This window comes from Podarcis filfolensis (assembly GCF_964270895.1).
Source record: "Podarcis filfolensis genome assembly, chromosome: 5".
Taxonomy (NCBI): Eukaryota; Metazoa; Chordata; class Lepidosauria; order Squamata; family Lacertidae; genus Podarcis; species Podarcis filfolensis.
Window position 1 is genome coordinate 81964129 of NC_139608.1, and position 22416 is coordinate 81986544.

General features: G+C 40.9%; 1 protein-coding gene across 15 annotated transcripts in view; it reads left to right on the forward strand.

Moving 5' to 3' along the window:
- Window positions 1–22416, forward strand: part of LOC310762901 (calcium-activated potassium channel subunit alpha-1) — a 564221-nt gene that overhangs the window by 149014 nt on the left and 392791 nt on the right. The window lies entirely within an intron of this gene.

A 22416-nucleotide genomic window follows, 5' to 3' on the forward strand; every position in this document is an offset into this window, starting at 1 on the left:
GAATCCTGGTAGACTAATTTTTGCACAGGAAGTTAAAGGAGGACAGGTTTGTTCCTGTTGAAGGGAAATGTATTGTTTCTGACACCTAAGGTTATGAAAATTAACTACTAATGCCGGGGAAGTTCTGATACTCAATATAGGCATCATTTTTGTCGTAATTTTGCACTCACTTCCAGGCACAGCAAGTCTTCTCCATAATGGTGCATTTGTGCCACGAAAGATCCAAAAGTTTCTTGTATTCACTACTCTAGATAACTGTTATCCCTGTAGAGTTGTTAAATGGTGGGCAATATCCAACATTAATCATACAGTACTTAGAATAGACCCACTGAAATTATAAACCTCATTACTTAAGTCTGTTGATTCCAGTTGGTCTAAGTAAGACTTAGTTCGATGGAACCTTGTGAACCGAAAGAGGGCTAGTTCTATTAGAAAATTAAAAATGTGGAACATTTTTGCCTCCCTTGAGCCTGGTTCTGAGCTCTTCGCCTCCAGGGGAAAGATTTCCCTTATTTGGGTGTAAGTAATTTGGATCCAGGCCCTGTGGGAACAAGGCTCGTTTGTTGTGCAAAATGAATTTAGGTAGGCTGCCTGCTAGGACACACTGCAGCCAACAGGTGAATTTGGGTTAATTGCCTAGATTTAATTGAGATTTAGAGCTAGTATTGTTAGGTTTGAGTCCAAAGTGCTTATATTATGGAAGTATCATTACTGTGGACTTTTAACAGGTTTTATCATTAAGTTTCATGCACCCACGCCATTAATTTATTATTATTATTATTGAAGAATTGTTTGCAAGTGTTATGGAGCCATTTTGGACCATGTATAGAACAGTGTGTTCTGTACATATAAGGAATCCAGTTGGGTCTATATTGATATAAGCTTAAGCACCATGCAGGTAACATGGTTTTATATTTGAAATTTTATATATCAGGAACAGTCAAAGGATGTAATAAGTTTATTGGTCTCTATCCACATTGCCAGACTGTAAGTTTAGTTTGGATAAATTAAAAGTAATGGGATTTAGTCTAACAAACAACAAACACTAGATGTAATTAGAATTTTTTTGTGAACAAACACCCCAAAAAGGCATGTCAATATGTTCGCCACACAAGTCGACAAGGATCTGTTTAAAAACAGCCTAGCTCTATGAAAAGGAAAGATGATGTCAGGGAACTGCCATCAGGGCCGGAGGGAGAGAGCGGGCTCCAGGGGGACTCCAGAGAGCGCCCCAGGATGGGGAGAGGCAGCCCATCTTATGGGGAAGGGAATCAGCGTAGCACCAGTGGAGAAGGGGGGCAGATGGGGGAATCGGCAAGGCGGTCCCATGACTCCTTGCCGGGGACCAGCGGGGAGAGTAAGGGTCCTCCGCTGCCCACACCCTCCTTGCGCAGAAGGCTTCCGCGCAGGGAGAGTAGGCGGAGACTAGGCGTCAAAGAGCTTCTTTGCTGGAAGAAGTTTAAGAAACGCCCACTGACGGATTCTGCCAGCGATTGAGACAGCCACGGGCGAGTGGCTGTCCGGATAGAAAAGGTTCACTCAGGCAACCCAGCCAGGTGTGGTGCCGGTTTACGCGCAAGCAACCCCTAGAACCATTACAGATGAGATGACAAATGTGGTTTTGGTTTTCTTTCTTTCTTGATAGAATATATATAGCCAATATGAATATTCTGCCTTTCATGGTTTTGTCTGTTGCAATGGTTCACTAAATCTGGCTACAATATATTGATATTTGCACAGGTAGTTAGGAATTGGTTTTGTTTTTTTAATTGGATCAACATTTGGGTTTGGTTGCTTTATGGCAAAGCAAAACTAAATGGGCATATTTTGCTTTATTAATATGCAATATAATTGAAAAAGATAGGAAGAAAATGTACTTAACGACACATTGTTTTCCTATCAGTTTAGGAATGCAACTAACTTTTAGGTATCATTTTTGCATCCAACATTTCTGTGGACATTTCTGCCAATGAATTTATGGGTTGTGGATCTTTTAGGTAAAATCCCAGCTGAAACTGAGCGCATAGTTATTGAAAATCTTTTAAAGATATTTACCCGCCTCTGCTTCTTAGTGACTTAGCACACCATGTATTCCTGAAAGGTCTGATCATTTCCCCTTGAAAGCCAACTGCAGAAAATTCTGTTTTATTGAGTAAAAGATTATGGCTTTTTGTAGGTCAGTTGCAGATCAAAATTAGATCAGCCAGAGTGACAGATGAAGAAATTACAGTACCTTTTCATACTGTAGGCCACAGTTTAAATCAAAATCAATCTTCCAGATTCACAATTAAATAACCTTTAGGAAGTGGTTCACTGAACACTGGTGTTGAGGGAGAAGAAATAGTAGCAATTGATTTTTGGTTTGGCGTGCGCACGCAAAGAAAGCTGTTGTGCAACTGCCGGCTATATTTATTTGCTAAGCAAAGAAAAAAAAGTTATTAAGGTGTGGTGTGAAAATTGATCTTAAAAACAGGACTTCATTAATAGTTCTTTCTTCAAATCACCCTTTTTTCATTCTCATATGATCAGTTATTTCCTTGGAAAGGGGCTCCAGTGAGGGTGGTCAGTCTCTCAATTGTGCAGCCAGAGCTCTCCCTGCACAACTTTCCAGATTGAGTCCTTGGCCTTTTGGGTTAAGGAAGTCCCTTGCCTGAGGCCTTAGAGACTTGCTGCCAAGTAGACAGTTCTTGGCAGGATGGGCCAATGGTCTCACCCATTTAAGGCAGTACCATATGTTCAATAAGACTCGTTGTAAAAGGGCAAGAGCTTCAAAGGCTAATATTTTCAGGACCCTTTCTCTGTTGTTTTTGTCGTTTTTTGCATATTGTTCAGTTTAGTATGGCTCTCATCTCATTCTTCACCAATCAAAGTGCAAAAGAGTTGGTTTGGATGGCAGCACATATCTGGCAGCTAGTGAGATCTGCCTACCTTCTCGATAGCTAGCTGTGAAAGGAGTGCTCATGGAGTGAGCTAAGACATTTCTCCATCTGTGAAACAAATAACCAGTTACATTCGTAAATGCTAGAAGAAACCAAAAGTTACCAGATCTCTTTATATCAAGTCCAGTCAAGGAGTTTCTTTTCCATAGAAAAGAAAACTTTGTAAGGCTGCAGTCCGATGCCCACTTATGCCCAATAAGGAGTCAGTGTCACTGAATCCAGAAGGACCAACTATAATAATAATAGGAATGTACATTCTGATTATATGGGACATTCTGGGAACAAATTGGAAACTGGGGTGGCTTCTGTAAATCTAGGACTTTTCCTGGAAAATAGGGACAGTTGGAAGGTCTGTTAGTATACCTGGGTCAAGTTGGAGAGCCTAGTATCCATCTCCAAACCTATGCTAGCTCAGTCTGCATCCACAAAATCAAGCTGTTTTTATATCCTTTACACACCATTCTTCATTTCTGATTTTGTGTTGGCTCAGAGTGCTGCACATGTGCAGCATAAGTTTTGCTTTCCCTGCTGGTTACTAAAGCCACAGGAACGTAGGTACACATTCATGAAAGCCCTTTGCAAAAAGGAACCTTGAAAGGCTCACAATTTCTTTGATTGTGCTTGCATGTCTTGGATCACCTGCAAACCGAAAACTGCACCAGTCTGTGCACGCACCAGTTCCAAAATTAATTCAGTTTCTTTCTAAGTTAAGGCAGGCAGGCAGGCAGAACCAGAACATGGGTCAGAAGCAAACCATGGGACCAGAATGGGAGGGGGGAAAGGGAAACTGAGGATATCCGTCCATCCCTATTCTCTTTCATTTCCATGTTACAAAAATTAGAAAACTTGTCAGCAGCTCAATGTGTGAAAATTATTTAAAATGTGACATCCTTTGCCTGGGCAGCTGTCAAAACCAGGAACAGTTTGTGAAAGCTAATTCGGTTCTAAATTAATCCTGAACACTTCGAAAATAACGCTGTTAAAAGAAAACAACATTTGAGATGCTCCCCTCCACCACCTAATTTGATGGTTGGAAAGAATATATTTTAACATTTCGTGCATATGTTTTATGCACCATAACTTTGCTCACTGCCATGCTTTACATATATTTTTGTGTTATGTGGGATAGATTGCAACGGACTGTGCCTGAACCATCTTCCAGGGTTCTCAATATATGTCAAAGGTTCGGCTGCAGAAGTTCACTGCGATCACCTGAGAATCCTAGAAGTCACATGGCTCTGAGAGTGGAGCTCGCCAGTGCCTCCCTGTGCCCTGCCCTGTTAGTGCTCTAGTTTTATGTGATTCCTGCCATGCGTCGCCAACAATCCCTGGCCCTTCTTCCTTTGAAATCCACCTGGTTCTTTTGAGCGTTCAGCTAGAACATTTGTAAAAAGTATTCACCACATGGTCAGCTTTGTAACCTCCTGACACTGAGCAGGTTCTAAGAGGCAAAGTTTGCCAGACCCAGCTAGTGAGCTTTTGGTGCCCCCTGTTACCTTCCTTCCATCACAGAAGCTTTTGTTGGGAAACTGTGTACGTGCAGCTACTCACACAGAGTCAATTAAGGTTTGGCAGACAGCCAGAAGGCAATCTGAAGGAGTAAGTCTGCCTGGTGATAACAGAGACATGGAGACCGCTCCCTGATTCGTCAAGCTCTCTCAAAGGAGTGATAATTAATGGCCTACTAACTGGAATGCGTTAGTTCTTAGTTTGTGAGTTCAGTGTTCAGAGGTTCAGAGTTCTGTGTGTCAGTGTAGGAGTTGTGAGTCGTGTCAGAGAGAGCTAGCAAAAGATCCGTGTTCTGTTCCTGTAAATAGTCCACTGTATATAATAAACACCTAACTACAAGTTCCTGGTCCCTGCTTCGTCTATCCTGTCTGCAGCCAAGTTGCCAATTGCTTCCGTAGATTCTGCGTGTACTTTGCTAGGTCTGGCTAAGGTCCTGCAACTAGTCAGATTGGTTGCGAAACACCAAATAGGTTTTACCAATAGCTTTGGGGTGGGGTTGCTTGCAAAAGTGGAAAGTTCTATAATGCGCAAGTGATAGAGGTTGGGGGTGAACCCCGTTTTGAGATGGAGCTTGACTTGAATGAGCCTGGGCATCCCTTATAGCTCAGACTTTCCCAACTGTGTTGGCCATAATTGTGAACTTGGTCAGCATCACTAAACAAGGAATTAATATGCCTGCACATTGGCATTCCTGGGATGGTATCTTTGTTTGGCATAATTAAGAGCTGATTGTGGCATGACATATTACATGGTGGTAGAGAAGGGTTTACTGGGGAGCAGAACTGTAGCAACCAACTGTACAATATGCACTGATTTTGGCAAACATTTACTTACTTGTAAACTATTATTTTTAACACACTCCACCACAGTAGCTTTTGAAGTAGAGCAAGACTCGCCCCTTTCCTGCTTTTCCTCCTGTCTCTTCTTGCTCCACACACTCGAAGCTCTGCCCTCGCAGAAGGAATATAGGAAGCTACAGTCTCTGTTGGGCATACTAGCTCAGGGTCTCTACTAGTGCAATAATTAGCTAAGGAGCTCCTAGTTTGAAATATAATCACCTGGGGGGACGGTGGATGAAATGGATGCTAATTATCCAATGGTAGGTAGTGGTTTGTATTAGAAAAAAAAAGTCATTTTGTGGAGCAGTTTATTTTGAGCTTTAAACCTCCTCGTGGGTTGCCATGGGGATTAGGTGCAGCCATAAATCCGCTTCCTAGGTGTTCACATGTGTTAAGCTGCCTGCAAACACTTCTTCTTTCCTTAAAATTAATTTGTAGACCGAACACCTTTGCTCGGCTTGGGTCTGTTATTGATGTGCCTGGTTTATGTGCTTTTTCTGTGTGTGTGTGTGTGTGTGTGTGTGTGTGTGTGTGTGTGTGTGTAAATCGGTGGTAGCTCTCAGCAGGAGAGATTGCTCATAGCTGAATTGGAAGATATTTGCTCCAGTTTGCTTTAATCTCCCGTGACTACAGTGTGGGCTGTTCCCTAGGTTTCCATAGGGACAGGAACAATGCTTCCCGTTGGGGTTCATCAGCCACAGAATGATGATGCTACAAAGTACACAGTGTTGAGTTGGTCTCATTGGTTTCTATGGTAACTGCAGCTTCCTTTAATCCACCATCTCTCTCTCTCTCTCTCTCTCTCTCTCTCTCTCTCTCTCTCTCTCTCTCTCTGTGTGTGTGTGTGTGTGTGTTTTTTTTTCCCCCTTCCCCTTTTTGCTTCTGCACCAATATTATTGCCAAACCTATGGTGCATTTTTGGAAATTGATTTCGGGCTTGTAGGAGGTATATGCAAGCATAATTCTGAGGATGATGAAGCAGAACTATATTTTTGGCACATCTTGGATTTGGGTTGTGTGTGTGTGTGTGCCTTCTCCATTCTCTTACGAAATCAAAACCAAAGTGCTACCAGACCTTCAGTAGTGCCATCTGCCTCAAATTTTATGGGATGGTCTGGATTTTATGCACCTGACTAATGCCAGGATTTGAAAACCTATCCAACTGTGTTTGAATTTAAAAGAAAGAAAGAAAAAGATAAGAGAGGCCATGTAGATAAATAAAACTAGATGAATCATAAAATGATTCAGTATTGTCACTTCAGGATGTTATGTTGTGAAACAGAGATATAAAGCTAGAAAGATGCAATGAACGACTTATTGTACCAGTCTCATCTATTAATCATACATAGTACATCCATCCACATGATGTCATTTCAGGATAGCATAGTGGATGATTTATATAACTGTACTTACCAGGGGCCCACACATTTGGGCTGTCCTTGGTAGCCAAGCTAAATTTATTTTTTCCACTGGCCCTGCCTTTCTCCTGCGGATTGATGGGGAAGGGGTATCATACATGGCTTTGACTTAAGAGACCCAACGAGACTGAGGGGAAAATCCCCCCCCCCCAAGTTGTGAAGAGGCTCAGGAAGTAGCAAGGCTGTAAGAGAGCTGCTCCTTTTCTCCAGATCCCATGAACCTCACAGTTATGTTTTAATGGGAATCTGGCTTTGTGAAAGGTCATACCCCATACATGCAGTGAGTAAGTTACCCAGTGCCCTGGCAAGTTCCTGGAAGGGATTATATTTCTGTTTGCCCCTCCCAGTCATAATCCTACCCTTGGTGGTATCATTTACCATTTAAGATGATTTTATAGGGACCAAAAATGATGCACACCTGACTCACCTAATTGGCTTCCATAGGCTGTGACCATGGCTTAGATCAGCCTTCCAGGTATTGTTGGATTCTAACTCCCATAATCCCAGAACACTGACCACGATGGGACTGATGGAAATTGGGAGTCTGACAACATCTGGAGGACATTTGCCAGGAAAGGGTGACTTAGGTGATTTTTAAAAGGGGGTGGGGAATAGGCAAATTCTAGGAGCAAAGTTCTATTGATGGCTATTAACCATGAGAGCTGAATGGAAGATCTGTGTTCAGAGAATATCAAATGTGGATGTCAAAGAGTGAGGAAGGGCTGTTGCTAATAATAATAATAATAATAATAATAATAATAATAATAATAATAATTTTATTATTTGCACCCGACCCATCTGATTTGATTTGTGCCCTGTTTCTGAGCTTCCTGGAAATATTTGGTTAGTCTCTGTTGGGAACAAGGTGCTGGACTTGAGGATTCCTTAGAATGATCCAACCAAACTTTTCTTATGTTCTTGCATTTTGCCACAAAGTTATAGCATGCAACATGCTATGATAATCTTTAATTGGTTACAGTGAGTTCTGTCTTTTATTTTTAACCAGGGCCACAATGTGCAAAGCTCAGCATTAATCTCATGATTTCACCCTTTCCTTACTACTGCATATTTTCACACAGGGGAAGCTTAGCTGTGCATGCAAAAACTACACTTACCTAAATCAAGCTGGGAAAAGATGGCTGCAGTAAGACCAAACTCTCAAGACATTTTTAAAACGCTACTTAAGAAGGTGGTAGTAGGAACATTTGAAATGGGGTGTCAGCAGAAACCAAAGCATCAAGTCCAAATCCTCCTTTTTTAAGAAAACCTTTTAAATATTTTTGTAAAAAAGAACTGTGATTAAAAAAAAAGGAATGGGAAAAACACACCTTTCTGTTGCAAGTCTCCATTACCAGTTCAACATCTATAGCAAACGACTCCCTCTAGAGTCCAAATTGCAAAAGAATGATGTTCCATTAAAAAAATAGTTTTGTTCTTGTGGCAGCTTTTGTGCTTGGTCACATGGTAAATCCTACGTTGCAAAAGGATCTGAATTGTTCCTTGAAGACTATGGCTGTGCCACAAACATTATCTGAAGGACCACCTTGTCCCTTATACCCTGGCCAGATCACTGTGATCACCTGGAGAATCCCTCTTGAATGTCACACTGTGAGCTTGTATTCTTTTATAGTTTCTATGGGAGCCAAGGTTTATCAGTGTAGTGGCACCAGTAATTCGGAATACTGTACTAGTTCCTACTGAAATCAGACAGGCACCCTACAACTTTGTTATTTTGTCACCTGCTGAAAACATGTTTCTTTTGCTAAGCAGTTTTAATGCGATGCATTGCTGGTCATTTGTTCTCTATTTTATGATTTTATGAATTTTTTACTCATTTTATTGTACACTGCCATTTTTTTATATTGAGTTGGCAGTTTTGTAACATTCTTATAAATATAAACATTGTCTTATGCTTTCACGTCCTGCCAGTGGGATTCCCAAAAGCATCTGTTTGTCCGCTGCTGAACTAGACAGACTTTTTGCAGGCTTCAACAGCAGGCCATCCAGAGGCAGCCTTCCTCGCTGTTTCCGTTCTGCCGTTAGGAAACCTAGTGCATAATAGAAATGACTACAAGAAGATGCAGCTGTCTAATTATAGAACAGTTCAGCATTGGAATGGGTTGCCAAGGAAGGCTGTGAAATCCCTTCCTTGAAAGTCTTAAACAAAAGGTGAGACAGGCATATTTCAGGCTTCGGCTATAGAAATCAGCAATTAGCACAAGTATGGAAATATGGAATGTGGGTTCAAGGTTTTAAAGTTATACATGCTTCTTTACAGCAATCAAATTTTATCATGTACCTGCTGAGAATCTTCTTTACCCAGCTGTATAGGATTGCATTCAATGTTAGACATACTCAGAACAGACCAGCTGAAATTAAAAAGACTTCCCGTACCTACGGGACTGCCTCTCCTAGTATGCCCCGCAGAGGACCTTAAGGTCCATAAATAGCAACACTTTGGAAGTCCCGAGCCCCAAGAAGGTTAGATTGGCCTCAACCAGGGCCTTTTCAGCTCTGGCCCCGGCCTGGTGGAGCGCCCTACCGCAGGAGATCAGGACCCTGCAGGATTTGACATCTTTCCACAGAGCCTGCAAGACGGAGCCGTTCCACCTGGACTTTGGGCTGGACTCAGTCTAACCCCCCCTCTCATTTATTTATTTTTTTAATGGAACCCCTCATATGGGATTTTGTATATAAATTTTTCCTTGGCTCTTTTTGCTGGCCCATGTAGGACCAGTGTGGATAGTTGGTCCTGGTGAATATTTGACGTTTTCTCCCCTTATGGCTTTGATCTATAGGCTACCACTAAAACGAGGCAGCATTTTAAGCTGTATTCCAACTTATATTTTAATCAACTGTTTGTTTTGTTTTTAATGTTTTTACTGTATTTCTATTCAGTGTTAGCTGCCCTGAGCCCGGTCTTGGCCGGGGAGAGGGGGTATAAATAAAAATTATTATTATTATTATTATTATTATTATTATTATTATTATTATTATTTACTACTTAGCTAATGTCTAGAATTTAGCCGGATACAACCCATAGTGGTTTGGGATGGACCATGTTTTCCTTTATAGATTGCCACCCTAGAGGGATGAAGAAAAGCAAAGTTTTTTGGGTGGGGGACCCAGTTGAGATTGCAGTTCTGTACACCAGGCGTGGGGAATTTCTGGTCCTCCAAATGTTGGACTCGCATCAGCCTTGGCCAGCATGGTCAATGGGTGAAGGATGACGGAAACTAGAGTCCTGCAATATCTAGAGGGTCATCGGTTCCCCATTCCTGCGATACACGCCTACCTGAACTCCATGGGTCTCACATCTGAGTAGTTGGATTTCACTGTAAAAGTGGGCTAGAGGCACGTTCAGCTTAATATAGTTCTAATCAGATAATAATATCCTGGTCTTGTGACTTGGGCAACAGCTTTTAAGATGTTTTTTTTCAAAAGAGAAATACTTTCCCTACATTATTTATTCAAGAGATTAATCAGCTTTTAATTAAATATACTCTGAACTGAAATACTGCAGCCCTGACAATAATTGGTTCATTAAATCAGTTAAAAACAAGGTGTGTCATCAAGACAATCTCCTGACTATAAAAAAACCCCTCCTATTTGAAAATCAGCTGTGGAACTCATTTTCTCCTGTTGTTTTTCATTGTTAAAAAGCAAAAGCAAAAAAAAAGCGAGGTCAGTCCATTCACAGGTGCACTTCAGTAACTTCCATTTGGCACAATGTCCTCCTTTACAAGAGGATGAAACAGCAAAGAGAAAGAAAAAACTTGTAGCTTCCGACATAAATTAATAAAAGTCTGTTTAAAATGGGAGAAAAGACCCATGAATGCAAAAAACAAGAATGACTGTTGATGCAAGGTCATGGATAGCACCAAAATGGTAAAAGCTGAACTGTTCCTTTAAAAACGAAGACTTTTTTGTGTTTATTTTAACAGATAAATGTCGGCAGTATTCATGCCATTGGACCATCTGTATTAGAAGGATATTTTAAGAGCTTGCCTCAATAGGATGTTTTGGGTAAATAATTTGAAACAACAATATACAAGCAAGGCTTTCCACGGCCTGTCATCAGTTCAATTTAGTTTAATGTGTTGGGTGGTTTTTAGATCCATTCTCATCTCAAAGCTTTGGCTTAGTTCTCATGGAAATGGTAAACATGCCCCAGCTGTATCATTTGAAATTGCAGGTTGATAAAAATAAATAAATCCCTGTGTGTGGAAAACTAGCATGTCAGGGAATAAGCCTGGCGTGCACGTTTTTGGTTGAAATGTAACAATTGTCTTTGTTTGTTTCAGCAAGATTGTATCTGGCTTCTAACACTTTTTTGAAAAAAAAATAGATTTTGTTGTCTTAATTTTTTGTAAGCTGTGTTTCTTTGTGCTTAAATTACGTATTTGTGTGTTGGAAGCCTGTTTTTCCTAAATGTGGCATATAAATATAAATAAATAAACTGTAACAATAGCAATACTGGGGTTGGGGGACTCTAAGTAGCTTGCAAATAGTAAACTGTCAAGGAAAGAAAAGCTTGGTAGGTTATATCACTTTATAGCTTCTGATGCCAGGTAAATACTTTTTTTATTTTGCTTTTTATTCTAAAATTCATTGGTGCTGAATGGCATTGCTTTGACTGCTGCAGTTATTTTTTATAATGCCACTTTATTATTTGTGTTGTGATGTTTATTGCTCTTATTGGCATTCTTCTTGCCATGGTACACCACCCAGAGCCAATCTTAAAGCAGAAAAGATTCCAATTTACAGCTTGGTGGACATGATAAACTATTTTGACGATATCATCGCTTGCAAACATTTTAGCCCTTGCAGTGTTTTGCTACACAGAGATTGAGAAATGAGTTTCAAAGTTTGGGATTTCTGGAACCTCCGTTCCTGAGATGAGAGGGTGTAGCCTGGAACATAAAGGGCTTGGCATTGTAGATGATGATGATGATGATGATAATAATAATAATAATAATAATAATAATAATAATAATAATAATAATAATTTATTATTTATACCCCGCCACTCTGGGTGGCTTTCAACAAAATATTAAAATACAATAGTCCTTCAGATATTAAAAGTTTCCCTAAACAGGGCTGCCTTCACATGTCTCCTAAAAGTCTGGTAGTTGTTTTTTCCTTTGACATCTGGTGGGAGGGCGTTTGACAGGGCAGGCGCCACTACCGAGAAGGCCCTCTGCCTGGTTCCCTGTAACTTCGCTTCTCGCAGTGAGGGAGCCACCAGAAAGCCCTCGGTGCTGGACCTCAGTGTCCGGGCAGAATGATGCGGATGGAGATGCTCCTTCAGGTATATCGGACCGAGGCCATTTAGGGATTTAAAGGTAAGCACCAACACTTTGAATTGTGCTCAGAAACGTAGATCAGGGAAGAAGAGTTTGGCGGATGAAGTGGGGAGCCTAGCTGCTCTCCATGGGTCACAGAGCAGAACCTGATTGACATGGGAAATGAGCTAATAGCAAAAAGCTCTTACTGAGCCAAGCAAGCAGAAAATAACTTTTCCCCCATCTTAAATTCTTCTGGACGGCCCCTGAGGAGTAGAAAACACGGAAATGTCAGGTCAAACTCAGACTTGGCAACCCAGTTCTTATACCTAGTCACTTACTTTTACCACAAAAAATCCCGGTTTATTTCTTGCCATTGCCTTTTCAGACCTTGTTTATGCGGTCAGAAAGGCCTAAAGGTTGTATTTGTAGCTGAAATGAGCCCACCAGCGTTTCCACATCAACTGGCAGGTTGCACAAATGTTTGTGTTGCAACCATGTGTGTCACATTGCGACTTAGGTATAAATAGCTGCAAGGAAAACAGGCTGCAACAAAGGGAGTAGGGAACCCTCTCCCAATACATATGCTAAAAAAGTTGTTTAAAAAAAATATCCAGACATTTTCATTTGATTCAGGCCATTTCTTGCTGTCTGCGCCCTTCCCATGCCGTAAACTGCCATTAATAATTGGTCTGTCTCTATGAAGGGTATATGGAATGCCCTAAACTGTTGCTTCCCATTTTACAAAGAAGCGTATTTGCAAAACCTCACAGATGGCTTTCCCTCGAGGCGCTGTGGCCTCCTCATGCAGTGAAGAGCAGTGCTCTGACCTTGCAGTTAGCAACACTTTGTTTAATTGTTAAATACTATTTTTACTCCATTGAGCGACATGATGCCTGCGTTCTCCAGCACAAAAGTGACAAAGCTGTTAGCAAACTTGGGTGTTCTGCAACACGTATGTAACCTGAGTTGTTGGAGGGGGGAAGAGAGTTGTGCACGAAGGTGGTCAGCAGAATGTGTTGGTGAGCTCTCGGCTTCTGGCAACCTTAAACTCAATAGGGAGCAAACTAAAGATCACTAGATAAAAACAACAACAACAACTTTATTATTTATACCCCACCCATCTTGCTGGGTTACCCCAGCCACTCTGGGCGGCTTACAGCATATTAAAAAAATGTAAAAATTAGACATTGAAAACTTCCCTAAACAGGGTTGCCTTCAGATGTCTTCTAATAGTCAGATGGGTTGTTTATTTCCTTGACATCTGATGGGAGGGCGTCACTGCCGAGAAGCCCCTCTGCCTGGTTCCCTGTAACCTCACGTCTTGCAGTGAGGGAACTGCCAGAAGGCTCTTAGAGCTGGACCTCAGTGTCCAGGCTGAACGATGGGGGTGGAGACGCTCCTTCAGGTATACAGGACCGAAGCCGTTTAGATTAAACCCATGTAAACTGTATTTCTGCATGCTCATTGTTAGGATCTACTCTCAGGAAGTGAAGAGGGGACTGATTCCAGGCAACAACCTTAACATCTATGCGGTGTCTAGAGTTCCTTTGTTCATGAATTTATCTCCTACATTCTAGCCTAAGTCCTCAACGTTTGTGTGTGTGTGTTGTGTGTGTTGGGGGGGTGTCACTCTAGTTGCCCATCCACAGGGAGAAGTATTATAGTGCAATATACATATGAACACACACATACATGGTTGAGCTATATAAATAAAGCAAGCATAGGGAACCTCAGAGGCTGGATGCAGCCCTCACCATTTGGCCCTCAGGACTCCCAAAGGCCACACCTCCTCTCCCAGGCCACACACACCTGACCCTGCTTTGCACCCTCCTCAAGTGTTTCTGCTTTGCTGGAATTTGTATTTGAACCCTGATAATGTTTCTTGCTTGCAGGGATGAAGGATGCAGAGGGTGTGTGTGTGTGTGTGTGTGTGTGTGTGTGTGCGCACGCGCGCGTGCACACACACACACACACACACACACACAAACAAGTTTACTGTACAAGGGTAAAATCAGTTCTTTTTTTCTGGGGGGACACAAGGGTTTGCAGAACCCTAAACATTTTGTGAATCTAATGAAAGAAGAAACTTTTTTTTTTTTTAGTTTCTTCTCTAGGATGGTGAATCGTCACTTCCATTGCTACCCCCGTTGGTGGCCTCATTTCCTGTCACAATGTTTCTTGAGTCTCAGATGGAATGAGAGTACCCCTAAACACTTTTTTTAAAGAAAAAAAGCACTGAGTAAAATTGCCATTCATTGATCCAACCACTTTTGCGTCTGGCCCTGGCCTCCTCTGTCATGCTTGCCCCGAAAAGTTGCCTGGAAAGGAATGCAGTAGCTGTCAAGCTCTGTGGAAAAACCAGAGAGAGACCTGACATTAAGCTAACCACATAGGTGCATATTCTTTTTTTAAAAAATAATTTTTATTAACCGACCAATCAAATCAAATCACATCACATAAATTCCGAATTACAAAGCCGAATTTTAAATTTTTTGTTGGGGGTACCCATATTTCAAGTTAATATCCACAAATCTGTCCAAATAATGTTCATATTTCTATCCAGTCCTATCTTGCTGTTCCCACGTCTCATCTTATTCATATATTTTTCTTTTTTCTTTATGATCTCTTCTGATAATCTCCTTAAGCAAGTAAACACCAGTTATAATCCTGTGTGAATTTTTCCGTTCATCCAATCACCATATCGAGATGGTTTCCATATATCATCACTTCCATAAATAAAAGCACTCTTTCCATCATTAATCTTCGCAAATCTGTCGCCTTCTTTTAGTCCTCTGAAGAGGCTCACCCGCAATATGAAAGCAGATCCATTCCTCCTCCCAGACATAAGTTTTTCGACAGAACTTGCCAAAATGGTGACGCTGTTTTTTACTGCGTCATCCCAAAGCTCTTATACTTTCCACAATCTCCTTAAAACATGCTTTTGGTTAGAAAATTATCTCCACACAGTCTTAAATCATCAGCTTAGGTCATTTAAGCGGCATTTCTGACTTGTGTGGGGGGGATTCTTGGTTAATCACATAGAGAAAAGAAAGGAAAGTTCTCCCCCCCATCCAGTCCCGTTGCCGACATACCGAGCCTTGGTGTGTCTTCTCATGATATATTCCTGTTTATCCGACCCGTCTTCTTTATCAGAGTTCTCTTCAATTAGCAGTCTTTACTCCCCATTCTTCCTTGAAATATGTGCATTAGCTTCCTCCTAATTGTTTCTTTTGAAGTTGCTGCAGCTAGAGGTGCGAATCAGAGACAGCGTCCAGGAGAGCCGAGGTCCACACAAGGGCTTTCTGCCTAGTGCCTCCACCCCCTCGAGTTCGGGGGTGGTATAGGGCACAGCAGGCAAGGGCAGTCCCCCCCCACACTCGCTTGGGGGGGCCGGGAGGCTGCTTACTCCCATCACAGCCTCTTAATTACCTCGTGTGGGTCGGAGAGATGTTATTGTCGGCCATCTTCCAATGTGCCCCTAGTGGCACCCCCATAGGTGCATATTCTTCCCCTGCTTCTGTTGCTTGTGGCCAGGTCAGTGTTTCATGGGAATAGCTATGGAATAAGGTTGCTAGCTGGTTTTTGTTGTTTTTAACGGGCTTGCTTTTGGGCCTCCCAACAGCAGAACTGTGGAAATAAGCAGGTGAAGTTCCCTTCACCATTTTATTTCGATACTCCGGCCATTTTTGTGTATGTCTGACTGTTGTTAAAGCCGCAGGAACAGGGCAAGTTTTGCTTTTTAAAAAATAAAAATAGTGGCATTTCTTTCTAGGCAGCTGTGAATGAGAGGTAAGTCTTTGACTGCAATATCTATCCTTCCAGCCCCTTAGGATTGGCATTACTGCAAAAGAATGCCTGCTTCTGTATGTAATGGGCCATCTAAAGTTATTTTTGGAGTGCCAGTGAGAGATGTGAGCACTTCAGAAACCATAATAATTCAGCCTAATGAATAAGTCTGCAGTCAGCACACCACACATAATATAGTATTAAGCTTACAGAACAGCTGATTCCTTTCCCCAGGTCAGCTGTTGTATGGTGTTGCCAGAGATAACTGGTGAAAGTGACAGATAGCAGAGGATATAACGATAAATTAAAAGCTAGACTTTTAATATCATTTCAGGTATGACCTGGGATTTTCGATAATTAGGACCGCTTGCACCCCAGACGTTTACTGTGGAATAGTTTAATTTTGTTCACTTTTTTACATAGTGCTGTCATCAAGTTCTTCTGTGTTTCCTCCATGAGTCCACTGTCTGTTTTCAAACTTTGCTTTTTTATTATTAAAGTTTGTGTGTGTGTGTGTGTGTGTGTGTGTGTGTGTGTGTGTGTGTGTTACAAAGCAAACAGATAAACAGGGAAAGGTACATCTGTTGTCTCCACTTTCAGTTCATAGTCTTTTTCACAGTTCGTTTACTTTTGGTGAGAGACACTTTCATCATAGACATCTTGCAGTTGGGGGGGGAGATGGGGATATTATTATTTTGTTTCATTGTCTGTCATTTGTGTAGTAGGGGATTGTGTCAGCAAACTTTGTTTTAGGAACAGAATAGAGTCAGCAGCACGGTCTCCAGAAACACACACACTTCTTAGCCATTGGTTAGAACAAAATCAATTGCACTTGAAGGGCAAAAATATTTGAATGATTGACTGCAAGACAACTGCATCTTTAAAAACCACTAAAGTCCTGCCAATCACACAACAGTGTGTCTGGGCAAGGCTGCTTGGTGCGCGCATGTGCACATACTGGCATCTGCGTCTGGAAGATGTGGTCGCTTTGTGGGAATGTAAAAAAGTAAAGAACTTCTGGGAAATGATATATAATGAGATGAAAAAGAAATATACATTTTTTTAAAAACCAGAAGCATTTTTACTTGGTATTATAGGTCAGGACATTAACAGGCAAGATGTTAAATTGTTTTTATATGCAACAACTGAGGCAAGGGTATTGTTAGCCCAGAAATGGAAACAAGAAGAAATTCCGACGAAAGAAGAATGGCAGACGAAATTAATGGACTATGCAGAATTGGACAAAATGACAGGAAGGATTTGAAACCTGCGGGACCAGAGATTTACAGAAGATTGGAAGAAGTATATGAATTATTTGAAGAGCAATTGTAATCAACAAATTACGCTAGTAGGACTACAAGAAGTTTTGTAAGGAAAAATATCCGAAGTGATACAAAGTAGAAAAAGATAGAGATATTGGTTATGAGTTTGAAATGTAATAGGGAAGATAAGAAATGCATACTGAGAGATTAGATTGGAAAATTTTCAGACAGGATTGATGGAAGTCAAAAATTTGAATAAGATGTAAAAGTATGTTTAATTACTGTTGAAAATGATATGTTAAAAAAAACTAATAAAAATTATATACAAAAAAAAGGAAGATGTGGTCGCAGGCTTGATGAGCCTGGCCACACCCCTTTGGGTCATTTCTTGCACATGGAGTAAGCAGGGTTTATTGCCTTGTCTGTGCTGAATTTAGTGGGTGTGGGTGTGTAGAGGTTGGTGGTGTTAAAAGGGTTGTTTTGGTTAATTTGGCTACATGGTTAAGTTGGTCACATTGTTCACAGGAAACTGCAAGAAAGCTGAATGTTAGAGAAGGTGAGCACCCTTGAACACCGTTGAAGGTGAAGGGCGTTTTTGGAGGTCAGCTGCTCTGAGTTGTGAGTCTCTTAGCCTGGACATGGGACATTCTTCAGGCTCCAATTCCAAATCTCTCTGGAGTTGTGGGGCTGGGAGCGTGTGGGCCAGGCAGACCTCCCTGCTCACCATAAGGTTGGGCCCAGGCTTTGGAGCTTTGCCTTGTCATTCCCCTTGGAATGGGCACCTGACATGATTGAGGATCGCAGAGCCAGAGACAAGTTTGGAGAGATAAAATTGAGATATGGAAATATGAAAATATCGATGAGAGGCAGGACTGAGATTTGGATATGCTGCGAGATTCAGACTGTGGGAAGTCGTAAAATCAAGATTATAATTTTGAAGACAATTTGATTTTTATTTTTTATTTTTATTGGATTGTGATTTGCTATGTTAATTGGATGTTTTTTATTGGAAAATTAATAAACGCTCTAACAACAACAACAACAAAAAGGAATGGGCACCTTTTGGCTTGCCCATGATTGAAGTTAAATTAGGTTCCCACACATTTCCCCTGCAGATATATTTTAAATAAAATGTGGTCCTAGTTCAACCCATCACTTGCATCTAGCCTTTTTATTACCAGGTCCAGTCACAAAATGAAAATACAAAGACAAACCCTTAAATTCTCCCTTTATTGGGGACTATAGGAGCTGTAGTAGCAGTTCACTTCCAAAATATGGGAATCTTATTATAATATATGAGAGAACAGAAAGTCAAAGAATTGATCACGAAAAATGCTATTTCATATTTGTGCCAGACTGGGACTCCCCCCCCCCCTTTCCCTTTTAGTCATACCTGTCCTGTAGTATATATCATACAACCCTGAACACGGATTTTAAATTTAGAGGGGACTGGGATCTCCTGTTAATTAAGGTGGAAATGAAAAATGCAGACATTCTTGGAAATTAGGACTGAATTGCAGGGCTATGAGGCTTTGGGCCAGGAAAAGTTAGTTGTAAGTCAAGTGTCATTGCTTTCATTGGCGTTTAGGCATAACTATTTTTTTAAAGCTTCTGCCCATTGATTGACCAGGTTCCTGCTTCTGTAGAATTGTCTAGATGCCTCATATTACTAACAAATGTGAAGCCACAGGTGTCTGTGTATGTGTATGTGTCTGTGTATGTGTATGTGTATGTGCATGTGTATGTGTATGTGTATGTGTATGTGTATGTGTATGTATGACTTGTGGACATGATCCCACTGCCTCCTCAGCATGGTTACTGAATGCATGAAAGGGTGTTGGAAGTGGTCTTAGCTTGGTTGTTGCTCTTTTCTAGGTGGAGTCATTTTCTGGTGCTTTTTGTCCGTAATGAACAGCCCCTGTTCCCCTGGCTGGTCTTCTGTTCTTTAGGGTCACAGAACTGGTAGTGCATGTTTTCATGGGTGGTGGTGGCAGCCAAAATACTGGATTCAGTTTTCTTCATCTGACTTTCATCTTCCCAGTGCATATATGCCAGTTTGTATGAATGGAAAAAAGCCTTCTGGTCTTTGGGCTAGGGGTTGCTTTCCTCATTTTTTTTAAATAATACAGTATTCTTCTTATTATTCATTTTTGTGTCTTGCATAATTGTGTAAAAAGGTTACTTTTTAATTGTGTCAATGTCAGAAAAAAAGTTAAGGTGCTTTGTAAGTGAACCTTTGGGGGGGGGGGGAATAAGTGAAAAGGCTTTTCTAAACAGGCCACCTTTTAAATGTTTTATATATCATTCAGTTTACAAAGATAATAATTTTTTTTTGGCTGTTAAAGGTAGTTGGGCTTGCTCTTGTTTGCCTTTCAAGGCTCCCTTTTTATTCAATCAAATCCATTTATTGTGAGGACCATGCCTGTGCACAAACATCAACACTACAATAGTTAAAAATATTAAAATTCATTACATACTATGCCAACAAAACCTTCTTCCCACAGAATAGAAAAGGAGGGAAAACGAGCAACGAGGTAAACAGACGATGAAGGGGTCTTTACATTGTCGTCCATAAATCTTTCCCTGGCTTTCATGGCCTTCATCACAAAAACCGCTACCACATGGGTAATGCGTGGGTTTGCATCAACTAACAAAAATTTTACTCTATCTTCAGGACTGGTTATAGAATTGGGTATAATTTGCAGCAATGCGTCTCTAAAGCCCGAGTAGATGGGGCAATAGAGGAGGTAATGTGTAAGATCCTCTTTAATTTTCATAAGGCAAGGACATAAACGGTGTTCTACTGGGGTTTTTGTGTATCTACCGGTCAAATAAGCAGTTGGCAATGTTTGGAACCGTGCCATAGTAAAAGCTCTCCGAAGGGTGGGCTCCCTTTTTATTAGTTCATGCTTTAAATTGTGTGCTCAGGGGGAAAAATGATTCTCTTCCCATCAATTTTTTTCAACAGTTACGAATCCTATCAATAGTTCTGTACATCTTTCTCGTAGTCTTTATTTCTTTGGGGTTTTTGTTTTGATGGGAAAATATGAGAGGGGAGGGTGGGAACCTGTTTCATGAGTTTAAAGATTTCAAAAAAGAACTATCTATCTAAAGAACTAAGTAGATGACCTTAGGTTTGGCACAGTCTCTCGGTCTTAGCCCCACACCTGCGGTATAACTGTACTACCTTACATGGTTTCAGTAATTCCAGATTGATTTATTTCATTTTTAGTTTGTAAAATTAAAATTTGCAAAAGCTTTGGAACTTCGTTGGGTTGGATCCTGAGCCTTTAGTTAAAAATTATACCCACTTCAATATGGTTTACAATACTATACAGCAGCCTTCCTTTGTCAGCCTAGTGCCCTCCAGATGTTTTGGCGTACAGTTACAACCAGTTAAGTTTTTTTAAAATAAAAACAACAACCTGTCATCTAAGAATATAAAGATACCACCAGCTCTAGCAATTAAACTCTGCCTTGGGGGCTGTCCAAAGCAGGGGAACTTGGGTTTTGGGATAGGGAGCAGCTCCCTGAACTATGGGGCTACTTCCCCTTTGAATTCTCAGGTAGTTTTAGGTAAAAGATCCAGGTCCCAGGATGTTATGTTGACCTAAGGCAAAGTACAATATAGTAATAAATGTGATTAATGGTCCACCCCACCCCCCAATATTAAGGTAATATTAGATCCCCTTGGTGTGTCTATTAAACTGCACAAACCTCAACATTCCCCCACTGCTGTCCAGAGGACATGCTATTGCCAGGGGTAATGTTAGGGCTGCATAGAGAAGGGAGTCCAGCTTTCATTTTGTGTTCACTTGCTTGCATTCAGAATACTTGCTGCTCCTGTGAAATAATCCCATTGATGTCAAGCTGAACGGAATTGCTTGCAGTATGGATGAAAGACAACAGCTTGCTCCATGTGGAAAGGATAAAAATGTAATGATATTGTTTTCCTGATTGCAAATGATGCAATTCAAAGCAAGACCTTTTATTGGACCACAGTATTGATAGACTACAGTAGCAAAGTTTTGCAGAACTTTTAAAAATAAATACGTTTGGATATATGCTCGTTGTAAACTTACTTCTCGCTGTCAATTGGTTGTTCTTTCAGACTTTTATGCAACCACATCAATCATAAATAAGGGAGGAGGGGAACATCAAAATGAACGTGCAGTTTATTAAACCAGCATGTATGAGCCTTGGATAATAGTGTTAATAGCGAAGCCCTACTCCAAACTTTAATTCCTCTGTGAAAGGTGTACACCGTTGAGACAATTAGGCAGAATATGCGCCTTAGCCAGCTGACCTTTCTGCTGTGCTTTCCTCTGTGCTTTGAAGATGTTCATCAGTTTCCATTTTCATGCTGTGCTTACAGGCTGGACAGCTTGAGGAGGAATTAGACCTGCATGTAAATAACATAGCTATGTGATGGGGATTTGAAACGGTCTCATAACCTTCAAGGAGAGAGATGGCAAGGTTATTCTGAAACTGCTCCAAGCAGCCATCTCAAAGTTAAATATTTAGCATACCCTTGCAAAAATGCAATTGCGTAACAGGCAGGAATGTTGCAGGCTGATTGTGAATTCACCGCCTGTCTTGGAACAACAGGCAGTCAGAGGGTATCTCTTGTGGTTCGTAGAGCAGTAACCCTTCCATTTGTCTCTTGGATTTTCTTTACGGACGGAGGTGAGAGGGCCAGAGTAGTTATGGCTTTGTGCTGGAACTCTTACATTATATAAAGCTACTCTGGCTCCGTGTAGCATTATTTAATCCGTTATTTAATCCATCATGGCACTGAGGATCACTATCTGGCTTGCTTGTCCTTTGCAGATCTCCCCATACTGTACTCTTATCTTAAAGCCACCATATGGGATATGCTTGAAAGGCTGCTTTCTTGCTGCGAACAAGGCAAACCACTTTTCATGGTAAATTTTCGAATTTGCATTGAAAAGTGAGTTGTCTCCTCAGCATGCAGTGGAAGCTCCAAAGAAATGCTTCAGTCTTCAAGTCTTTATTATTTCCATTGTGGGCTTGGAGACCATCTGAAAGTGCCTAAAACAAATGGTCCTTGAATCATACTTTTTAGAATTACTGATCTAAATAATGTAAAATCCTCTGAGTAAGAGTTAACAGTTGTCATGCAAAGCTAGCATGAGTAGGAGACGCTTAATACTGCATTTACTCGAATGTAATGCACACCTTTTTTGGTTGAATGACACCACGAAAATTAGGGTGCACATGAGATTTGATGGCACATTTATGTTCTTTGCAATAATTTCCACCATCAAAAACTTTTGATTGCATCATGCCCTGACGCTGAAAATTTAGGTTTTCTAAACCTAGTTTTTCCACCAAAAAAGCTACATTTATACATT